Below are 23851 nucleotides of genomic sequence, written 5' to 3' on the forward strand. Positions count from 1 at the left end.
GCCTGTGCCTGCCCGTCCCCGTGCCCGCCCCGCCGGTCACGCGGGGTGCGCGGCGCGGGATGCGGGAGCCGGCGGCGGGAGGGGCGGCGGCGGCGGCGGCGTGGGGGACGTGTCCCGCCGGGCGGAGGGGCGGCGGCGGCGTGGGGGACGTGTCCCGCCGGGCGGAGGGGCGGCGGCGGCGTGGGGGACGTGTCCCGCCGGGCGGAGGGGCGGCGGCGGCGTGGGGGACGTGTCCCGCCGGGCGGAGGGGCGGCGGCGGCGTGGGGGACGTGTCCCGCCGGGTGGAGGGGCGGCCGCCTGCCCTGGGCCAGGGAGCGAGAGCTCCCGGCCGTGGCGGCGGTGCCCCAGCGCCATGGGAGCCAGGGCGTGTGCTGGGTCTGTACCCACCAGTGGAGGATGAAGTGCACCCCGAGATCAACATCTGCCCTTCTGTCTGCTGCTGCTTCCTCTAAACATCAGCAGATATTCCCATTCCTCACCCTCTTTCCCGTGTTCTTTGCTAACCGAAGAACCGCGCCCGACTCCCAAGATGTCTTTGTGTACATTGTAACCTCCCGCAAGGTTTGTTTTGCACTCCGTTGTTCTTTCAGCCTTCCTTCAGGAAAATAAAACCAGAAATAAATAGGGTGTTGGGACTAGAAACCCAATCCACTGTTTATTTTTAGATTCTACAAGCACACATATAGTGCAGATAATCAAAATCAATACACAACTTTCTTGCCAGTTTATGCTGACTGATGCCTGGAAGGGACCTCATTCAGTCAGGGGAGCACTGCAGTTTCCCACACGATGTTATTAGATACTCAGGCTGTTGCAGTTTTTATGCCAATCCTGGATTTCTGATTTATGCAAGACCATAACAGGGCTGGGAGGCCTGGGCTTAGCCAGTCTTCTGGAAAGACCAGATAATTTGTGATTATTTAGCATTTATGAACTTGTTTTTCTGTGGAAGCTGTTCAGGAGATGGATTACTCTAGACTGTGCAACTGAGCATACACTAGTTTGTGCTAAGGGGAAGAGGATTTTAAATCCTCATATCTCTATTTCCAGTCACTGAGGCTGATTGCAAAGCTGGAAGCTGTAAGGTATGCCATGGAAAAGAACATGGAGTTCTACTGTATTACCAGAAAGTTTCTGAAGGTAAAACGTGATAGGGGTTCACCTCAGAAAACAAGATTCTGAGAAGGTGACTGCTCCTTGGGATAGAATGAACTGAGTACTCAATTTCTTTTGATTCAAAACGTACATATTTTTTATAGTTGGAATGGTAGGAAAAGCCTGTAAACTTGCTGCTAAGACTGGATGGAGTGAGAGAAGCCAATTGATGGAAAAGAGGGAAAATTAAGTAAGTGTCTCTGAAATTGTTCATAACCCACTGATACTAAGGTTAGAAAACAGGCTCCAAAAGTGCATGGATGCAATGTCAGTTGCAGGAGGTGTTACTTAAGTACCCCCCCGTTTTTTTTTTCTTTTGGTAAGATAAAGAAAATTATGTTGGATATTTGGAGAACAAAGCTGCTTCCAAGGGACTACAATGCTTTAAAAATGGGGGGAAACAGCAACAATGAAACAAAATGAAGGAGAAACACCAACTTATGCTTGTGTCCCTGCCTCCAACCTGGTGTTAAGAGTACTCACACCACTTCTGCATAAACAGCTTATGTATTTCCACACTGCCTCCTAGATTCCTCCTTTTCCTTCCTTCCCACTGGTGTCCACTTGGAGACTCTGCTTCTTCTTCATCTCAGTCTCTCCTAGCTCACCCCAGCTTATTTTTATGGTTCCCATCCAATCTACTACTTGAATCTTTTGACCCAAATGTCATTTTACTTGGGTCTCCTAATACTTACATGCAGCTCTCTGCCATAGCACTTGAGGTTCAGTTGTTGCCCTGCCTATCTCCCCGCTCCCACTCTCGGATAGATGCACATGTACATGTATCCTTATCTCCCTGAGGCACCTTTCTGTAGATAATCCTTGCCTGCAGATCCCTGGCCTTGCCAGATCTCCTGCCAAGGCTCTTCATCTAGCAGGGCTTTCAAAATCCTGTATGTGAGGTGTGCTTAACCAAGATTCACCCAAAAGGAGCTGAGAGAAGAGAAATGCTGGTGTGTTTATGGAAAACCTGTGATACCCAGGCAATGCCTACTTCTAGATAAAATACAGAATATGGAGTTTTCAAAGGTACTGAGTTCTCCATTGTGAAGACTCACAAATGGCTGTCCAAAATAAAAAATAAAGAGCAATAGCCACTTGGAAACGGTGTTTGTTGTGTGTATGTGCATACTGCCCGTGCAGCACCTGTTGCGAGTTGTTCCTGTTATGTACAGCACATAAACAAAAGGCCCGGTACAGACATACGAGATTTAGCAAAGCTTGAACTACAGCTTTTCACTCGTAGGCAGCAAGTCTGAGCAAGGAGAAATCGCAGGCAGCACAGCGATGTCAGGCAGCATCTTCAGGATCATCGTCCCAGATTCTGAGGAACAGTGAAGGGGCATGAGTGATGAGAGAGGCCAGCGGCCGGGTTTGTTGAGTATTGCTGAAGCCGGGGATGAGCTGACCCAGCATGGATGTCGAGGACATTCCCAGGACACCACATCCCCTCCAGGAAAGAAAAGCAGATTTACAGCTCCTCTGGGAGACAGCAGCCCGGGAGTGCAGACTCTGGCCTCCTGCCGAAGTGAACCCAACGAGATCATGAGGGCTATTCGGCTAATTCGAGGATCTATTTCAGCTGCGCGCCTCAGTGCAGGCTCAAAGCACACTCTGAGAAAGTTTTATTGAACGACAGGTTTTATTTGAACAAGGCGTTGTTTCGAGAACGCTACGCGCGGTGTTTGTGAGGGGGAAGATGGAGGCGGCGCAAGGCTCGCTGGGAGCTGTAGTCCTGCGGCGGGGGCGGGCAGCGGCCTGGCCCCGCGGGGAAGAGGTGTCGGGGTCCCCCAAAGAGGAGAATTCCCTGCCTCCATCCTTCCTGTGCAGCGCGCTGGGAACACCGAGGCTTGGGCTGTCCGGGGAAAAGGGATGCCCGCGGCCTGCCCACGATCTGCTCTGTGCGGAGCTTGCACTGCCCCGCTGTGGGTAACCTCAAATTTACCCCCATGTCTGCTGGTGCCGGGCTTCTCGCTGTACGTCTGCAGGCAAACACAAAGGTGACAGCACCCTAAAGACACACCCAGTTAGTCTGACAGGATGCAATATGCATACTGTTCGTTGCTGTTGTTTGAATCTACCCTCCTTTTCATTATTTCTCGTGGGATAGATGTTCGGGTGGCAGGTGTGTATTTACCTGGCTCGGCCGCATTGGTGCTGAAAGGAAAACACATCAGCCGAGGGCAGTAGAAACAAGGGGTGTTTCCATGAGCTCCAGCACCCACGCGGTCAGTGCTTCTTGTAAATCCCGGTGAGACTTCAGTTATACCTAAGCAATCAAGAATTCTTTTAGCCCTGCACTGAGTTCTTTAAAATCCTTCATTTTGTTCAGGCTGGAAACAGCAAGCAGAAACTTTTAAGCATTCTGAGGGTATTTTGGCTTTATGAGGCTCTCGTCACTCTGGCCACATTGGTATCTCTTAAAACTGAATAATTTTCTTCCTAAACTTTTATTCAACCGCCATCACCTGCATGTTCTCTTCTATGTTTTGCTTGTTAGAAAGCAAAATTATTTGTTATGGCATTGATCATGGCAAGATAATATACAATTTTTTTTTTTGCAGAGTGACATTCTTCTTTTTTGCCCCCTTGTTTTTTAGAAGTAATTATTACCAGGAATTTTAGTATTAGGATCATGGAAATTTCCCCATTAATATTACAGGACACTCAGAGGAAGCAAAGGACATCCACAGTAAGCAGGAGGAGGAGGCATTTAGAGTCAAAGCACAGCTCACAAGAAAGAGACAACAATCCTTTAAGATTATTGTATTGTATAAAAATCTTGCTCTATTGCAATGCAGAGAATACAACTTCAGTGAGTGTCTGCACGTTCAATGAAGCAATAACCCAGCTGTCCTTTTCCTGATGTTAATAAATTAGCTTAACACCAACATAATTCTATCCTGGGGTCTTTTTTGAGGAAATCCTCAAAAAACTCAAATGGTGAATGTTAAATAAGGGGAACATACTTCTTCAGCTCTAAACTATATATAGAGACATACAGAAATACTAAACTGTTTGCTTAATTTTATTAAGGCAAACCCTGCTGCTTAACTATTTGCTTGATTTTATTATGGCAAACCCTGTTGCTTTCAAATCTCCTGAAGTTAATCCCTGGTGTTTACACTCATTTTGCTGTTTACATTGGCTTCATGAATCTTCAGTGTAAACAGAGAAAAAGAAGTAAGGATTCTTCCCATGAAACAGTTCAAGAAAGAAATTCTGACATCACTTAAATGAAGCATGCTTCCTGTTTCAACATAATTAAATTCTGACATCTTAAAATAAAAACAAGGGGAAGAAAAAAAACACCCTAATTTACTGTAAAGCTACTGATGGTGAGATTGTTACCTATGAAGGACATTCCTCCTGATGTTCTTGGGTGTCTGTTTCAAACAGAGAGGTTTGTGCCTGACAGTATTGTCCAAATGACGGTGACCTTAGTGTGACAGGTGCCTTCTGCCACCCCTGTGAAGGTAAGACCAGATTCTTGCAGCTGGACTATGTTTATAACACCAGATAAAACAGGTGAAGGCTCTTGGCTTTTTGGCCAGGTTCCAAGACCTGACCTGATCCATTTTACAAAACAATTGCTTCCTTTCCACGGACCTAAGATACAACCGTTAGTATGTCTGTGCTTTTTTTGTTGGCTCTTTCTTTTCTTGAAAAAAAAAAAAGGGTTATTGGAATTACATTTTCATAGTATGAAGCTGAGAACACATGTCCTATGCCCTGGAGAGTCTGAAGGCAGTGAAAAATGGTGATGCTAGGCATAAGAAGAGGGAAAAGGGGAGGCTGGTCTGGTGTTTGCCTGGTGCATGCTCTCTCCTGGAATGGGCTGCACACTCACCATCTCCTGGTCTGGATTCTGTCTGGGACAGTGTGGGCTGACATGAGCCAAACCTTTTCCAGGACACATGCTTGCAGTTAAGCATAATGGGCAATTAGCAGTCCAGTGCTTAAACTCTTTTCCAGGCCCTATTTTTTCTAGTGCTGCAGTCATAGCTTTAGAATCCCTTGGGCAAAAAAACACCCCACATTATACTGCATGTGACTGGTAGAGATTTCTTTTATTTTAGAAGGTCTCAGGCCAGGATTCCTTGAAGAAGCTTAAGAAGTTTCTGCTGCTGGCTCTTTTCCCCCTCCACCACCAGCTGTTCTGGCACAGCTGTGTGTGCAATAAGGAGCCTCATTGGAATACAAGTTGAGCAAATGTAGCTGTGGCAGAGTTGAGTAGAAGCTTGGGCTGCACTACAATCAACATATAGTGACAAATATTCTTAGGAACTAATCAAGATTTTAATAACTCCAGGTAGAGTTGTTACAAAATACACATCATATTTGACTTCAGTATTTTTGCATTGGTTCCTATTGTGAAATAAGAATAATACTTCGATCTAGCAGAGAGCTAAAGCTAAAACTTTCCTACCTTTCTGGTTTAATTGGACTGTGAAGGAGTCATGCAGTGTGAAATGGTGCTGGCATCAAGGCATGGGGCCTGCAGGACTCCAGACAGTAGGCTGTACAATCTTAGTCCTTCAGTTGTATTTCTGCTTTTATCTTCAGATTTTCAATGGCCCGAGACTTTTAGGAGAAAACATACTGAACACACTTATCCTGAGAGGGGCTTGACCACAGTAGCAAAGTGGGGTCAATGAAGCTGCAGAAGTACTTGAGGCAGGGAAAAAGGATTAAATAATGATAATCTCAAGTAATTCAAAGGGTGTGCACTGATTCTTTACAAATGCTCATCCCCATCTGCATAGAATAAATACAAGGAAAATGGACAAAATTTTGCTGGTTTCCTTCAGGGGCTGTTATTATTTTATGTTGCTATGGAGGGCAAAAGTTGTAGGGGAAGAGGTAGAAATAAGGTATTTATACATACTACGTATCATGGAAATTATTTGTCTGTAGTAGAAAACATATTCTCGGTGTTAGGATTGTGCGTTCTTTTCATGGGAAAGCAATGGCTCTCTTGGAATGCAAACCTCCCTCATTCCTGGCCTTCGCACTGTGACATCGTAAATTATGCAGGAAGCTGCTGCCCCAAAGTCAGGAGCTTGAAAAGGAAGAAAAAGATACGGACCTTATGTCTGCCTTGGTGACCAGAGAAGTGCTGAGCAAGGCAGGGTGTGTGAGAGGGCATGTGCAGTTCAAGTCAGGAGAGAACAGCTGGGGCCACAGCAGGAGGGTTAGGTGGGTGTTGTGCGGCTCATCAGATACAGCCACTGCCAGAGAGAACAGAGGGCACCCCAATGCCCCAAAACTGAGGATGGAAGAAGCTGTTTTCTGGATCTGTGGAGTATGGCCCAGCTGTTCATCAGCATATATCCCCCAGCTGTCAGACTGGGTCACCCAAACTCTTAGGAACACAGCCTTAGTAGTCAGCCCTTTCCATTCTGCAGTCCCATAGCACAGAAGCCCTATTTGCTTTCTTCTTTTCTGTGAAGCCACTCCCTGGATATTGATACTTGTGTTACTCTAGAGCCCCTCCTAGTTGCAGGCAGTCCCTTGATGTGGTCTGCAGAAAAGTCCTCAAGTTCAGGCAGTTGCACAGGCTGAGGTGAAATTCTTTACTTTTGGAGGCAGCCTTGGGATGCACACATGGCTCGTTTTCCTCTTTAATGTACCCTCTGTAACTCCAGCAGGTGCTCGTTACCACCCCTATTTCCTATTTCAACAGTTTTGGTTTTCCCTGTTTCATTGTACCACTTGTGATGCTCCCACAACCATTTGGTTTTTCTAAAGTGTTTTTCTCACTCACTTTCCGTTTTCGTAGGGTGGGGAGAGATGTTTTTCGCCTAAGCCTTTTTTTCATTCCCATTCTTTTTTTATTTGAAGGTTTCTAATAGTGCTCAGGAAAAAAATCCCAACAAAAGAAACCTGTTTCTGGTCTCCGCTTGTAGCCTTAAGCTCCTCTGTCTTCCCATGCACTGGTTGGAGTGCATGTAATTTGTAAGTAATATTAATAATAAATAATTTATAAGTAATATATTAATAAGAAATAGTCTTTGGATGTACCGTTTTTGTATGACTCAGGGAAGGGTGAAAATATGGATGAGCTCAAGATTTTTCCTCATGTTGGTGTAAGAGTATAAACTGGCATTAATGAAAATAAATGGTGGTTTGATAAAAAAAACCCCAAAAAAACAGACAAGCAAACAGAAACTGACTTTGTGCATTTATTCAAAGAGGCAGAAGAGTTATTGTAAAGTACAGGTAAGCAAATTACACCTTCCCTGCTTGACCTATGAAATTACCTTTTCCAAAGAAAGGCATGTCCTCATGATACCAAACATACTGCGTAGTTTCAACTGATGTACTGGTACAGTAAAGTCTTTCTTTTCATATGCACATTCTTTTGCTAAGCTCTGTTTTTCATGGTCATCTTATTCCAAAGTATAAAGAAGGGGAGAGACTTTGAAAAAAAAATACCTGAGATAACAAGGTACAATGTGGTCTTTTATTCTGTAAAATCACTCCGTCAACACCTTCTGTTCCTCCCTTTGCTTCTTTACCTGCACGTTGAACAAGTCAGCCAAAGCAGTTTCAGAAGTCAAGGCACAGAATTATATTGAAATATGATTTAGCATTCTTGAAATATTTAGCTGTTTCTAATAAAACAGGATGTGGGCTATAATTGTGGAAGATCAATGTAAAAAGTTAGCAAGGTAACCTTTAGAAGACTCAAATAACAAGCCTGCAATAATGAAGTTATATTTTCTTGAAGTACTCTTAACAGTTTTTCATTTGACATGACAAGAGCACTTCTGAATTATTTCTCAATGAACTGAAAAGGAAAAATCCACATGGGAGAAATTGTTTCTTAACCTACTTTTACTCATTTCATTAAAGAAATAATGGTGGAGATGGGGCCAGTTTTAAAGCTTTAAATGAACACTTTCATGTGTTTATAATCTGTCCAGTAGTTTGATATTTTCAATGCTTTATTTGGCCCCTATGCTTTTAAGTGACTTTTTCTTTTCAGAATTCACAAAAGTTTTTTAAGTTATTCAGACCCTGAACATAATTTTCCATTATTAAAACATTTTTGGGATATGTATTTCCTTTTCCTCCTTGTTTGGATAGCTCAAAAATGAGTTCAGCTGTAAACCTGGCATGCAGTTGCTTTGGAACAGAATGTAATTTTTCTGATCATGCAAAATTTCTCTCTAAAATAGTGAAGCTGACCGTGCTCTTCCCCACATGACAAATATTTGCAAAAGAGTACTTAAGTTTAGGGTGGCAGTCCTAGTTTCATGGACTTTGCTATCCTCAGAGTGAGGATCTGACTGATGGCTCTTAGGAAAATAAGTATAGAAAGGAGTGTAGTTCTGGAAGCAGTTATGTGTCTTCCCATATTTTCTTACTCTCTTCCCAAGCTGAGACAAATTATTGTGGACAGACAATAGCCCTGTCTACAATTATAAAATGAAGGACATTTGGCATGAAGTAGAGGTCAGAGATGGACTTACAAGTCAAGGACTAGGAGTGGTGAGCAGCAGATGTTGTGGGAAAGAATTTAAGAAGCCAAATTGATCTCCATGAATTGTCTTGGTGGTGTGAAATCCCATCCTTTCAGTCCTTGCTTTGCTTCTAAGCTCTGAGTGACTTGGAAACCAGTTCAGAAATAAAGTGTACAATTTCCCCATCCCTCTTCCCACTCAGTCCATCCTAATTAATTTATAAGAAAGGCTACACAAACCAGTCTGAAAATGAGAATAGAAGACTAAAGCTTTTGTTTTCCCCACTCCCTTATTGCCAGAGATTTTCTCCCATTTCTTAGAATACCACCCAACATTCAATTCACAAAGTTGTTCACAATGAGCTTTCTTCAGGCTTCCCTTAATATTGTTTTACTGTGTATAAATACTGCTGTGAAAAAAAGACTGAATGTTGAAGACTGACTGCTCAGGCCAGTGGCTGGGTCCTTCCTCCAGGAGGCAGGACTTGGACCTGCACTTGCTTCAGGCAAGGTTTATTCGTAGAGACTGAAAAGTGTCAAGAGTTAAAACTGTCAGTGTAGCCTAGTCCAGCAGCTGGTGACCACAGCAGTCCCTCAGATATGGGGAGAGTTGGATTTAGATATCTAAGGTATATAAACTACCATAGCCTGGTCTACCCCACCTCCAATGAATTCTCTTCAATTAATTGAAAATAGCAATTCTTTTCCTCTGATAGTTCTGTGATTTTTTTTCCTAACCAAACCTATCTAATACCTAATATTTAAATTGTTTTCCCAGTTAACATGTGTTTTTAGTTATTTTCTTTTGCTCAGTTTTAGATATGATTTATTATTAAAAATCTAGTAAAATAAATGTTCCCACTATGTTTTATTAGTAAAATCGAGTGTGTAGTTTATACTAATTTAAAGCAATTACTTCCTCTTGTTAATTACTCAGGCTGCTGTCACTGTTACATAAAGAATTAAAAATGTGGGTTTATATTCTTTCAAGCATCGAGTAATTCCATTCTCAACATATTTATTTTGTGCTAAATGAATGTGTCTTTGTTCTTTCTTGTCATTTCTGCCTTCTAGCATTATTTGGTGTGCTCTGGACTTCCCAGGAAAGAATGGTTCAACTAAAGAACACACAGTGCAATTTATTTATTTTGCCATTTGCAAATGCAAGTAAACAGAGGTAATGCACCCTGGAAAGAGGAAGAAGGAAGGCTTCTCATATGGTGGGCTCGCCTGTGTTCTTTAGTTGTTTTGCTGGAGGCTGAAAATTCAGCAGAACACATGATTAGCCCATGTTTGAAAGTCCCTATTCTGCTAGAGATGAAGCACAAGCTGAATTCCATTCCTATTCAGCAAAGAGCATTAACACATGGTGAAATATTAGTAGCTACTTCAGTGTGACAACACTGAAAGTGCCTGCTTTGTCACATCCCAAGTCAAGAGGTGAACATCATCCCTGTTTATGTACATGGTTTCTCCAGAGACCCTCTTGGGCTCCGGAGGGCAGAAAACCAAACTTGAGGGTGATGCCCCAACTCTAGGGGTGCCAGGACATTAATGGACAAGTTAATGTCCCAATTAAATCAATCACAAGTAGTTTACCCCTTCAACCAAGCTATATTTGGTAGATACCATACTATGACGGGGTGAAAGGGGAATTACAGTCAGTATACAGTCAGTAGCCCAAGGCCAGGCTGAAACTTGTCAAAAACAGCAAATCCAAGGCTGGAGAAAATGTGAAAAATTTTAATGATGATCTCTTTGACAGCCAACTAGGGAAAAATAAATAGATGAGATATCTTGGAGTCAGCCAGCAAGACTATAATATGTGTTATGCTTATTTTCCTTGCATCTGTCAGTTATGACTAAAGGAGGCTGGCAAACCAGAGGCCTTCAAGTCCCAGAGGAGCCCTCTGTTCTTGGGATGCCCAGCATCTGTGCTCAGGGGTCCTGGGGAGGGCTGTGGGAATCATCTTCATCAAGCATCAGACAAGGGTTGTTTTGGGAGTTCATGACAAAGCCTGCAAATCCAGGAGAGCTGGTGCTGGCTGAAATCTTCTTGGTGGGCAGTGGGCACTGAGATCAGTCTTGGGGTCTTCTCAGATTGTGCATAATGTAAGAAGAGAGCTGAGAAAGGCTGACTAAGCTATCAAGTGATCACTCTAACAGCCTCGAAGATTGTTCTTGCCAGTACTGATACTGCAAAGACAGGATATTGGAATTACAAAGAAGCTACTTGAAGTAGCTAATTTTTATCCAATATTAATACAGTATTTGGCATCCAAAGTATACTTTGCACTTTGATTTCTGTGTAAACTAAATCACATTACATTACGCTGTTGTTTTTTTATATTTCTATTTTATTTATTGAAGGCAATTGTTTATGTCAGACATTGTTTATTTTATTTTCAGTTTATGTCAGACTACTCATGCAATGTCCAAACTTCTTTGGATCATGTATACAATGTAACAATAGCCTTGGCTACTGAAAGTGGCATAGATTTATATTTCATACATATCTGAGAATACCAAGGACTAGAAAACAGTTTCTGAGAAAGTTTTAAATATCTTTTGAAAAAGAAACACAAGAAAACTGATTTATGCCTGTAGAGGATCATATAGACAGAGCATAAAATGTTAAGAAAGGTATGTTCTATATATAGAACATGAACTTAAAAATTAAAACTGAAAGACATTTTACTGATTGAGTTCCAGAAAAACTAACAGACGTGAAAAGACATGGTTATTTAAAGGCTGAAAAAGGAACTCAAATACTCTTAGATTCTGACTATGTTTTAGTGTAAACAAATGCAGTCCTTACTCTACAGTAATGTAACCCATCATTGCAATGCTAAACAGAGTCTGAGGAAAGGAAAACACTTCATCTGATTGCTTTATGGCCATCTCCCACACTTTAACGATGTCTTGAAGTGAAATCTAAGTGTGGGCAAGCTACAAAAGAATATAGAGACTCTTTCCAACTGAAGAGACTATGAATTGTTATAGTTTACTTCCGTGGAGGGACTGAAGCCCATTCATCTCCTCACAGGCCAGCTGAGGGTACTGCACTCTCTACATCACCCTGCTGGGGATGCTGCCACTGACTTGTGGGCACTGAGGCACTCCCACCAACTGGCCCCTTCTTATGCAGGGAAACAGGGCCTGATGGATAACTACAGCTTTCTCCTCACTTTTCTGGGACTTCTTTGTGGCACTGTTTTTTTTTAACTCATGCAGTGGTTAGTTTTCCTCATTTCAGGAAAGCTCTGTGTACTCTTGGCATGTATGCAGTAACATGTATGAAAATGCCTTCACTCCAGCTTGGCATTTCCTGGCCGTAGCTCGGGTGCCAGGTGTTAATGGTGTTCTGCTCTGAGTTTATGCAGGCAATTTCAGGGTAAAGGCCCAGCACTAAAATGATTACCAAATTACATTTGATTTGTTAAATGTTTACTGCCAATAGCTTATAGCTTTTCTGGAAAGAGATGGGTATGTTTTCCACCCCATTATGAAAATAAATCTCCTCTCTTCCTCAGGATGCATTTTCTATTTAATCAAAATTAAGTATCTGAGAGACTTGCTGTGGTTAAATCACTGCCTATATTTCCTTTAGTAGTTATCTCAAATGAGTTTGGGAAGATAATAAAACCTTCTGCAACACACTGATTAGTCCTCTTAATTAATAGGGCTGAATAGAGCCAAAAGTATAAAAAGTATTCCAGAATATTCACCATGAGCCAGGAATAGTTCTTTGTTGTTTCCAGTGTCATTTAAGCATGCTGTTATATTTCCAGGATTTTGGATTGGTGTTTTTATGATGTTATAGTACAGCATTTTCCAAATAGATTATTTTTGGTGCAAATAATTTGCAAAGGCATCCTTGATTCCTGTGGAGGCACATGCACACATTCTTCCTGATATTTGGCTTCTATTGAAGAGCCATGTAAGGGAATGAACAGCACTTCATATTTTAACAACAGGGAAACACTCTTCTAGGATGTGCCCTTTTCATATTTTCAGGTGCAAAGTGTGCCTCTGGTACTACTGAGAGCCTCTGGGCCTCTGGTACATGAACCTCTTGAGAGGCCCAGCTGCAGAGATTGCACAAATATGTTTTAGCAGCACTCTTTGGATCCCACCACGCAGAACACTTCTTGTTTAATGTTTCCAGCTGAGGGTGGAAAGATATTCTTCCAGCCTGGAATGATCTCTGGGGTATTAGCTAAGCATTGCCAGGTTTATGGCCAAATTGAAATGTGGAAATCATGGATTAATGTCCCTTTTGTGCAACTTCTCAGCTCATTACTTAATTCTAAGCACATCAGGGGTTTCTTTGACCACGTGTGTGTGTTTTCTGACACTTCAGCTGTGTGACTGTGCTTGTAAGATTGAAATTTTGTTTGAAATAGTTTGTTTTGTTATGTGCTCAGGCTGTGGTTTGACATGATTATTTAGTGTTTCATACCCTATCTAATAGACACAAATTGCAAGGTGCTGGGAAAACTCACTCTGCTGGTTCATACTGGTTAAGAAAATGTATGTAGGAGGTATGTCTTGTCCTTGTAGACTTACACAGGCTATTTGAATTCTTATTATATAAGCTATATGTAATATGTTACATAAAGTATTATAACACTTTATTTTGGCTGTGGTGTTGTTTGTCCTCCTGTGGCTGGCAAAAAATCAACATACCTAACATATTTTTCACTCCAATTCAGCGTAATACAGAGGTGCTCACATCTGGTGTCAGATTTGTGCTGCTAGGTGATCCAGTAATACAGCTTCTGTATCCATTACCATGACTTATGTCACCTTTTATGAACCTAACACAAAAATGAGAAAAACTCTCTCTGAAGTCAGATGGCTTTGGATCAAGTCAGTCTCTCCTTTGCCTTGCTCCCTCCAGGTTGAAACAGACTGTGAACTATAGTAGGTTTTGAAAGAACACTTCATTTTTCAAGAGAATGATTTTGACTTAAGCTTGTTTGGTAAAATGCTGTAAAAGTGAATTTGCCACAAATGAGGAGCAGTACATTTTATATTTAACAGTGGAGTATCTTAACTAATCTTTTTAACTGATGTGTTTATGGGTTTTTTGAAAGTAATCTTCAGTGTAGTTACTGATTTGTTTATTCATTAGTCCTGGGGAGAGCAGGGTGATATCGTTCATGAGATCACCCCTGACTCAAAGGTGACCTCAGCCTAAGACAGATAGCTAAGGTGTCTAACAGCAGTATCTGCTTAAGATACAAAAATAAGATACAAAAATTAGATGTAGTTTGGGATTTCAAATTGTGGGAGAGTTTCAATGTGTTTTTGTTCTCACCTGGCTTAATTACAATGTTGTTACCACAGACTGCTGCTGATTTCCTTTCTTAGTAGCAAACATGAATGCACTTCTAATTCTGTTGACCACAATCCTTTCCCAAAGTCATATCCATGATAAGGCTTGTCACTGGAGTAAAAAATAAAAGCTGCTCACAAACCTTTTCAGACCTGTAGAATATTCCCAAGGTAAGTTTCTCTACCTTGTCTTCCAAAAGGATTGCACCTGCCATGCTGAGTGGGCCAGTCTTATCAAGGAGGTCATGGAGTCGGGGAGGTTTCGCAGCGCCATGAAACTGCATTGCCTCACCTCTCCAGATAATCATTCACCTGCTTACACATACATGCTGCTGGCTGCAGACTCACAGTATGAGATGCTGAAGCCACAAAAAAAGGCTGTAGATTGTTTGTGGGAATAGTTGGAAAAAACAGTCAGCAGGTGTTTGTGGCATTTGAGTTCCTGCATTCTTTGCTTCCCTGGAACATGGCAGCTATAGAGCTGAAGGCTTGGATGTAGAAGGGGAACAATTAAGCCAGTTTAGATAGTATTATGGGCATATAGGACACACTGAAAGAGAAGATTATTAAGTGATGGCAGTACCAATTAACAAAAAATTGGCTGCAAAATTTACAATAACCCCCTCCACCAGTACAGGCTGGGGGCTGATCTGCTGAAAAGCAGCTCTGTGGAGAAGAACCTGGGGGTGATGGTGGTGGACAGCCATCTGTCTATGAGCCAGCCATGTGTCCTGGTGGCCAAGAAGGCCAGTGGGATCCTGGGGGGCATTAGGAAGAGCATTGCCAGCAGGGAGGTGATCCTGCCCCTCTGCTCAGCCCTGCTGAGGCACATCTGGAGTGCTGTGGCCAGTTCTGGGCTCCTCAGGACAAGATGGACATGGAGCTCCTGGACTTGGATCCACTGCAGGGCAACAAATATGATGAAGGGACTGAAGCCTTTCTCTTGGGAGAAAGAGCTGGGGAAGCTGGTCCTGTTCAACCTGGAGAAGAGATTACTGAGAGGGGATCTCATCGAAGTCTGTCAGTATCTGCAGGGAGGGTATCAAGAAGATGGAGCCAGGCTCTGCTCAGTGGTGCTGAGCAACAGGACAAGCAGCAGTGGGCAGAAACTGATGCACAGAAAGTTCCACCTGAAGGTAAAAAGCTGTTCTCCTGTGCATGAGACTAAGCAGTGGAACAGAATGCTCAGAGAGGCTATGGAGTCTTCCTCACTGGAGATACTCCAGAACTCCCTGGACTCAGTCCTGTGCCATGTGCTCCAGGATGACCCTGCTTGAGCAGGATGGTTGGAGCTGATGACCTACTGTGGTTCCTTCCAACCTTACCCATTATGTGGTTCTGTGATTTGCTTCACCTGTCCTCCTTAGTCCCACTGTGTGCCATTTTACACCTGTGATTTCTATCAGGACAAGAGAGTATCTTCAGTTTTTCTTTGCTGATTAGAAACACAAAAAGCCTTAAAGATGGATTTATTTATTAATTTATTGCAAAATCAATGCCTTGTTTTCAACCAGATCCCTGCTGCTTGGGAATGTCAGTGGGCGAGATGGAAAATAAAGCATCAGGAGGAACAGAAGAATCTCCTAGTCTGAGGGTTGATTAGGGAGAGCAAATGCAGGTGGCAGGGAAGCTAGTGGGGATTGGGGTGAGGGCCTGGGGAGGGACACAGTGTGGGTAAGTATGAAGACCAACTGACATTGAGAAGCACATTTCATGGCACTCAAAAGTGTGAAGAGAGATCAGACTCCTGCAGAGCACTGGGCAAAGCAAGAAAGGCAGAGGATGGTGGTATAGGGAGATGGGGCATAGAGAGGCTCTGGCATACAACATGAGGAGACAGGCGTGGGAAACTGGGTGCATGGTGAAGGTCACAGTGGTAAGGCAAGGCAAAAAACTTCACAGTGGTGTTTTTAATAGAATAAAAGTAAAAAAGTAAATTTTTTTATAAAAATTAAAGGACTTAAGAACAGAGGCAGAAAAAAACAAACAGCATAGTTAAAGAGAAAGCTCAGAAGAAACTTCAGAATAGCTCAGATTTAATAATTAAATCCACATTTTAGGTCTGTATTGACAAGGAGAAAATGGTGTCCTTGAAAGGTGACTTCTCAAATTATTGTCTCTTCCTCATCAGTAAGAAATTGGTCTGTGTTTTTTTATCCCTTATAGCTTTCTCTAGATTTTTTTTTGCTTACAAGGAAATATTTATTTTTTCGGAAGAACAAAAATTCAGCTTAAACAGACTAGGAATGCTTTTCCTTTTAATCTCTTGGTTTGTTTAAGGAGCTGAAAAATCAGTCTGAGGCTCAGCCAGAGCAGTTACAGATACTTTGCAAGCTGCAAAAGTTCATCCCTCTCCAGGACAGGCTGAAACACATCTCAGCAAGGCAGAGTGGGAGTATGCACAGTTACTGACAAGCACTTCCCTGGAACTCACTAAGCCGACTTGGAAACATGCCTCATTTCCATTGCTTGGCTAAGGATTTGTTCAGCATGCCCTGAAGAGTGTGACAAAGTGCCTTCATACCCATGAGCTGCTGCCAGGCTGATCCTGAGGACTGTGTTGAATTTCACTGCTCTGCAGTAGGGACCCTCCTGCCAACAGGCATATTTGAGCAGTGCACTGAGTGTGACCTCTTGGTTTCAAGCAGGCATAGCTCTGATGCTGGCAGGGGGCCAGATGAGTGCAGTGTAGGGCCAGTTTGCTGATTCACATCAGCCACACATCTTCCCACACCACTGAAATCCTCAGCTGACCTGTAATCAACGCAAAGAAGGATAGATCCATTGCTAATGCTGTAACTCAGTCTAGCTTTTATGATACTGAAATCTTACCAAGTAGTGATGCACTGCAGGATGGGTCTATATAACTGATCAAAAGCAGAGCTCACACCTTAAATTTCCAAGCTGAAAACAAATGAGTATCTAAAAGTAATGGGAATAAAAAAGACTAACAATATATCAAATTATCCATTGTAATATGCTGTCTGTTGTTTTGCTAGGACCTGTTACAGTATTCCTGCTTAAACTGAAAACACAAATGTTAGCTGGATGTGAGCATGCAGGCAGTTACTGGAGAGAACGAGCAGATTATGTGTGTCCTCTCTTTTGATTCAACATACCAAACCACTGCACATGCATGAGAAGAAATACACTTGAATTCTGCTTTACACTTTGGGCAGCTACTACCACACCATTTCCATTCTAAATGTTCATTTATTTTGTTTGTCTTTTCTCATCTCTTTCCCAGAACACATGGTTGTCTCCAGAACAAATTCTCCCTGCTAAAGATCTGCAATGTGTTAGAACTTATTCCTCCAGACAAAACAACAATCTGTGTAATAATTTCTGCATTATAAAAACAGGCCAACTACTAAAAGTTGGTAAAGATCAAAGTACTCATTTGTTATTTGCTCTGTAGTCTGCTGGGAGAATGAAAATGAAATACTATCAATGCCTTAGAAGGATAGTGAAAACTCATTGCCTAGGAAATAAAAGTTTACATTGAAACTTTGTGGATACCAACCCTGTGCATGTGAAGTATCATCCTGTTTTAAAACACGACAGTTTTATAATTTTTTTTATTTTAAATGGTGGGAACTTTTCCTGGGATATAGGAACGATGAACACCAAGAAAGCAACCAAAAAACATTCTCTTACAACTGTTTGTGTTCTCATGTTGCTTGCCCAAGTTTGTTCAACTGGAGGTGCCTTGATTTTATGTGACAAGCTTTGTGATGCACTTGTGAGATGGCAGCTGAGCCTCCCCCCCCAAATTTCAGACAGGGACTGCTGTTGCAGTTAATAGATGTAAAACACCCATGAGTAGTGCATCACCTGAGGAAGCTGACCTCCCAACAGAAGATTCTCTCTCTGCTTGAGAGATGGGAAAAATCTGATGGTTCCAACAAACATTTCTGAATTGCAAATGCAGCTTTGAATAAAACAGACACATCTAGCCATTTATTTCTTTATTTATTATTTGTGCTTAGACCATTGACATGTAAAACTTGAGAATGAAATCCACTTGGTATTTGCATAAAAGTGTTTTACATTAATATAAACTTAGTTTTATATTTTGGGGAGGAGAGTAAAGGTAGGAAGGCACAATGCTTTGGCATCCTGTACAGTAGCTCACAGCTCAGTCACATGCAGATTTAGTCACTGCCATGGTTGGCACTGGTGTAACTTGGGTCCAGTGCTCTCCTATGCTTTGAGTGCTTTGTGAGTACATCCTAGCTCTGTACATCACACTACAGAGGTGGACATCTGCCTTGCCCAAAAGCCACAGATGAGCAGCAGTTCAACTCCTTTGTGTTCCTGTGTTGCTGGGGACACTGTTTATAGTGAGCAGGGACTGGGACTCGCCAGGACCCACATCCCCAGCATGCTGTCACAGCTGTGGCACCGACGTCAGGATCAGCTCAGCTGCTGCTGCACAGAGCACCTTGCTGCTCCTGGAGTGACAGTCAAAGTGAGACAGTATGTAGGGAGTCGCCTCCAGGGATTTTTCATGTGCTTCTTTTTGTGCTGATACTGGTAAGGCCTAGTATTAATCTGCTTGCAAGTCCAGATGAGAGAAATTCAGTGCAGCTTCACCAAGCACAGTACAGCCCAGCTACACCAAATGACTCTCGAGAGGCATCGTGTTGCAAGTGTGGACTGGCTGGTACAAGTTATGTCTTGGGAAGGCCCAGGAGTCTCCAAAGGAAAAATCCACCCATCTGGAATCACTTGAATGAGAGCCCATGATTTCTAAATCCCTAAGCGCCAGATCCTACAGTCTGCACATACCCAAAAGTATGATTAACATTGACAGGGGAAACGGCTGCATCAAACAATCTTGAAATGAGAGCTTACTTGTGTTAAATACAGATTCAATTCCAAGTTTAAAGCAGCAGTCAAGTTTTTAATTGCTCCTTTCAGCTGTGGTTTTATAAAAAGTAGAAAATAGCTGCACAAGTGTTGGTTAACTTAGAAAAGTCTGCTCTGAAAGGACATTTTGCAAAATGTTCAGAATAATAAAAGAGAGACATTTTTGCATTGTGCCAGAAAAATTCTAAGTTCGCAAAAAGAAGTCTGGCTCCAAGCTGGAACACCAAAATAGAAACTAAAGACAGTGCTACAAATATAGTCTCAGAAATTGGTTCACATAATTTGGTTATCCTCTAAGTAAAGAGAGAAATGATTTAAAATTTCTGATTTAAAAATGTTTTGAAACATCTCACTTGTATTGCAGGCTATCTTCATTAATATAAAAGCCAGGACACATGTTTTGTTAGCACACACACCTTTATGCAGTAAAAAGTGCATGAAAAGATTATTATAATGTACTTCTAGGGCTTTGCAGTAAAGTGAGAGAAATTTCTGTGCAAATTCCTAGGTCAATCAATTTTTCTTTCAGGGAGTAAAATGGAACAAAATATCTTAGAATAATTGAGATGGCTTTTCAGAACCTTTTCTGTTTTATAGGAACTGCTATTTTCTGGATGAAACAAATAACTTTTATATGCCACAACCTGTTAAAATAACATCTTCAACAATGAACACACTTGACTGGAAAATTGCAAATAAATAAATGTATGTGAGTGTGCTGAACGTAAGAGGCTCATCTGTTGAGAAAAAGTGAAGTCATTTTTATATAGTTGCAGTAGGAGCAGCTTCACTTTGAACAAAATGGGTTGAATGGTATTTTTTTTTACATAATGCTGCATCCCAAAGTAAGCTTTGTTTTAGAAAAATGAGAAGTAAAAGCTTGCACTGGAAAGAACAGCACAGAGGACAAGAGAACATGAGAGGAACAAAATAAAGACACACACACGAGCTGAATTTCTCTTACCCACTACCTAACAGAGGTGTTTAGAGATGTTGGAAGCACCTTCATTCAGAATAAATTAGAAGGAACACTGGGATATTTAGAAATCTGTGGGCTGAATCATCATCTTTAAAGGAAACACTGAACTTGCCAAGGGCCCTGGCAAACTACACAGAACAACAGGAGGTAAAATCCAGCAGACATAAAAGTAAAGGAGCACACCTGGAAGGTAAACCACAAGTGTATCTAGGAGAGCTCCAGAGAGCTTCTACTCAGGGCATTGCCACTGACTGCCCCAGGAACTCCTAGTCAACAACAGAACAAACAAACAAACAACCCCAAAAAAACCCCAACCAAACGAAAACAAACAAACAAAACCCCCCAAAAATCCCAAAAATGAAAGAAGTAATTCCAGATCCCAGGACAAAGACTGGAGTAGAAACTCCAATAGGAAACAACACAGGGAACAAATATATGCCACCCTCAACGATTTGATCTGTAAAATCTATGCATTTCTACAATTTATGTCTCAGTATTGACTGTCCTTAACATGACACACAAAGTCTTACAGACTCTGCTTTTTCCTTACTGCTTGAAAGAGGCCTCCAAATAGATTATTTCCCCTAATTTACTGTTGACAATGTTTTCTCCTGCCTCCTGTGGCTCTGTATTTACAATTTCCAATACTGATATATAAATTTGCCAAACTCATCTTTCTAGACATCAACTAAATTTCTGCTTCCACCATGAGCTCCTAGAGCATGATAAGTTCAGGCAGTCATTGTGAAGCCTTGGCACAGCACAATGTGATTTTCTGTACTGCTCCCACCAGTCCTCAGCCACAGTTCACCCAACTCTCCCAGCAGCACCAACTGTTCCAGCACCATTTGGAACTCCACAAGCCCAGCTGTCACAAGGAACAGGGGTGATGAATTGCCCCCTTCCTCCTGCCAAAGCTTCTGCAGCAAGCACGGCAAAGAGAAGGAGGGAAAGCAGGGAATCTAAAGCCAGCCCCAAACTTCACGCCTTTTCTGGAGTTCTGTGTCAGTACTAGTGTGTGGGGTGGGTGCATTTCCTACTTCACCAAATCCTTAGAATGGACACCATAGGTGAAAGTTATTAAGTATTGAAAACTTTTCCATCCTTACCTATCTCAGAGGGCTCACTCCTCCTCACTGACCCACCCAGGTGCTGCTGACTCTTTGCCTCTAGTCCTTGTCTCTTTTCAAGGGGTGCAGCAACAGAGAGGAGAACATCAGGTAAATGGCGCTCTCTGAAGCTTCCTAAGTCAGTCCAGCTTTCACCATGATGCCTGAAATTGTTCTCCTTTTCACAGTGATATCTCTCCCGCAGATTGGGATGGGGGAACGGGGAAGACAGGGGCAGGAGGGAAGATAACAAATCAGAAGATTAGGTCCTTTGATTGCTGTGCATAAAATAATTAATAATGACACTGTAAACCTGTGGTGCAACTTCACAGGCATTAAAATATGAATACATCAGTTAATTTAACTGCCAGTAGTCTTAAGCAGAGCAAGCTCACAGATGAAGCATCTACAACTAACATTTCAAAGCTTTCAGTTCCTGCTTGACAGGGCCCAACACTTGCATCACTAGTTCTAAAACACTCTACATCAAAAAGGCACACATGCTCAAGGCAACAATCCCATCTCAAGAAAGTCACTTCTGCATTTTGAAAGAGAATTAAGAAATGTTTTACTTTCCTGTGGCTTGCCAGGTTAAGCCACAGAGTAAGCCATCTTACCAGGAGACATCTGTCAAGTAATTTTTATCTCCTACCACAGCCAAATCTTTCAATATACAGGGCACGCTGTGATACTCCCTAGGCAACACAAGCTACAGCAACACGTAGGTTTACCTTTTCTGGTCCTCTACCCCTGGAAGATATTAACCAGGCTATAACAAACAATTCCCAGACTTAGGAAAGCTGAATAGCATTGCACTTTTCTTACACTCAGCAGTAAACATCTCAGCCATCTTCACATGTTTCTCAGTTCCAGCATTTCTTGCAGGAGCTTCCGAGAACAAAAGTTCAGTCTCTTGTGTTGAGACTGAAGCTGCAGAAGACTGGGGCGGGGGGGGGGGGGAAATAACACAAAAAGGAAGAGTTTCTTTGTTTCCATGCTCTCCAGAAACTGCTCATTTAGGGGCTGCTGGTTGGGGATATCAGGAGAAGCAAAAATGTGCTGTGTATCCAAGGCCAGCAGTTCTGATGCTGTGAACCAGTGGGGAAGCAGGTGACCCAAGGTCTAGTTCTCAGCTTCTCCATTTGGGGAAGCACTTTGTGTTAACAGCTTCCTCATACAAGAGGCAGGTAAAGGATGTACTTACTCATTCCTCCCCATCTGATGGGGAACAACTGAAATTATTATTATATTCATTATTAATGTTATTATTATATTTATACCTCTGTGCAACATAGGCTTGTGAACAACTTGTGCTATTCTCAGCAGTGCAACAGAGTTGTAATGTGCTAAGGGTTTGTTTTCAATGCTTTGAGCAAAGACAAAAAACCCCAAACAAATCAAACAGGTTTTAAAATATTTTTTAATACTTTTTAAATACTTTTGTTGCTAACAAAAGTAAAAAAAAAATTGTTTTAACACATGGGTAAATTGTATTGTTCTCTAATAATACTGAAAGGTTCAATTTCACTTCATTTGCAGGCAATCAAAATATTTAAAACAAAATGCATGGTAGGAAATGGTGTGTATCAGGTATCACCCACTGTCCTCTCAGAAAGCATTTGCAACTATATTCCTGTCATACAATGAAATACTTTGTGGCTGTGTGGTTTTCTGTTGTTGTGAAGCTTTTTAAAAGCATGATAAGGCACAAGAAGAAAAGTGTTTTTTAAGGTACTTCCTTGGGCTCCATAGTTCTGTAATCAGTTCCATGAAATGCCCTCAAGCTTGGTGGGTCAGCATCACTGACAGCCTCGTCAACTTCACCTGCTGGGCTCCTTTTTCTGCTCATATATTGGCCCACAGAGCTCCTGCAGCAATACTGATGCACATAATTTACCTTCTGCAACCAAACCTCATTGAGATACTCTGCCCAAAGTTTTTCCACTGGTCAATACCACACACTAAGCTACAAAGCTGCATCTTCTTTTCCTCAATGGGAAAGTAAGTGACAGGCTGGGTACCCTCAAAGTCACTTGTTTTGCCCTTGAATAGCACCAAATTTTTGTGCTGCTCCTGGAAAAATTTCGTGATCTTACAGGGATAAACTCACTCATTTCTCCCAGCAACTCCATGTAATGGTAGTGAGATTTCCTGTTATCCACAAATACTCAGTAACAAGGTCACATATCTCGCTTGGCAGACTGCTGGTGAGGGAGAAAGGACAAGGAAAATTACACAGGAAAGGAAAACCAAATGCTTCTCCCAATCCAATACCACTCCAAGTCCAGTTAGTCACACCAAGTGCAGCAAGACACATACCTGCAAGCCCTGAGCAAAGGCACCCACAGAGATTTCCCCACCTCAAAGTGACCTTATTTTATTATCACCAGTGCAGAGCTGCTAACATTTGTAATCCCAGCACCTCTGTTAAGTACTTGTTACTGTGTAATTGTTACTCCAAAGCTAAAAGCTGGGGAAAAAAAATCTTTTCCCTTAGCACTGCATAACAGTGCTCCCAGGAACATGTACACAGTAGGGAACCATCTGCCTACCCTGGTGGTATTTCTTTGTTCTGAACACCATCAATGACATTTCACTGTTACAAAGTGAAAAAAAAACAAAACAGCTAAGCAGCCCCACCAACCAATATCAGCATACTTTACTGCCCACTACCTTGTTGTAACCTCGTATTTGGGGGTAATAGAGGACATTTATGGACACTGAGTCCAGCAATGCAGATGGTGCTTATATCTGCAGCCAGTGTAAGCAATGTAGCTGTTTTTAAACAGCCACTCCTGACTTCAGGTCATTAGGAATGCCATTTGAAGTGGCAAGTGGAATCTTCTACACCTGCTGCTGTAGGTTCAGAAAAAATTCTCATATTGCATGGTTCAGAAAATAAAAAAAAATTTGGAAACGGAATATGAT

The 23851-nt window shown here is 42.1% G+C and overlaps 1 long non-coding RNA gene across 1 annotated transcript; it reads left to right on the forward strand.

The window, feature by feature from the left end:
* Positions 1–281: 281 nt before the first annotated feature.
* Positions 282–21879, forward strand: LOC147653993 (uncharacterized). Its single transcript, XR_015284206.1, has 5 exons — positions 282–561; positions 1051–3406; positions 3818–5467; positions 7000–7113; positions 9698–21879. It is a non-coding gene; the product is annotated as an uncharacterized LOC147653993 (long non-coding RNA).
* Positions 21880–23851: the final 1972 nt, after the last annotated feature.

Source organism: Cyanistes caeruleus, chromosome 3, assembly GCF_971803275.1.
Source record: "Cyanistes caeruleus chromosome 3, bCyaCae1.hap1.1, whole genome shotgun sequence".
NCBI lineage: Eukaryota > Metazoa > Chordata > Aves > Passeriformes > Paridae > Cyanistes > Cyanistes caeruleus.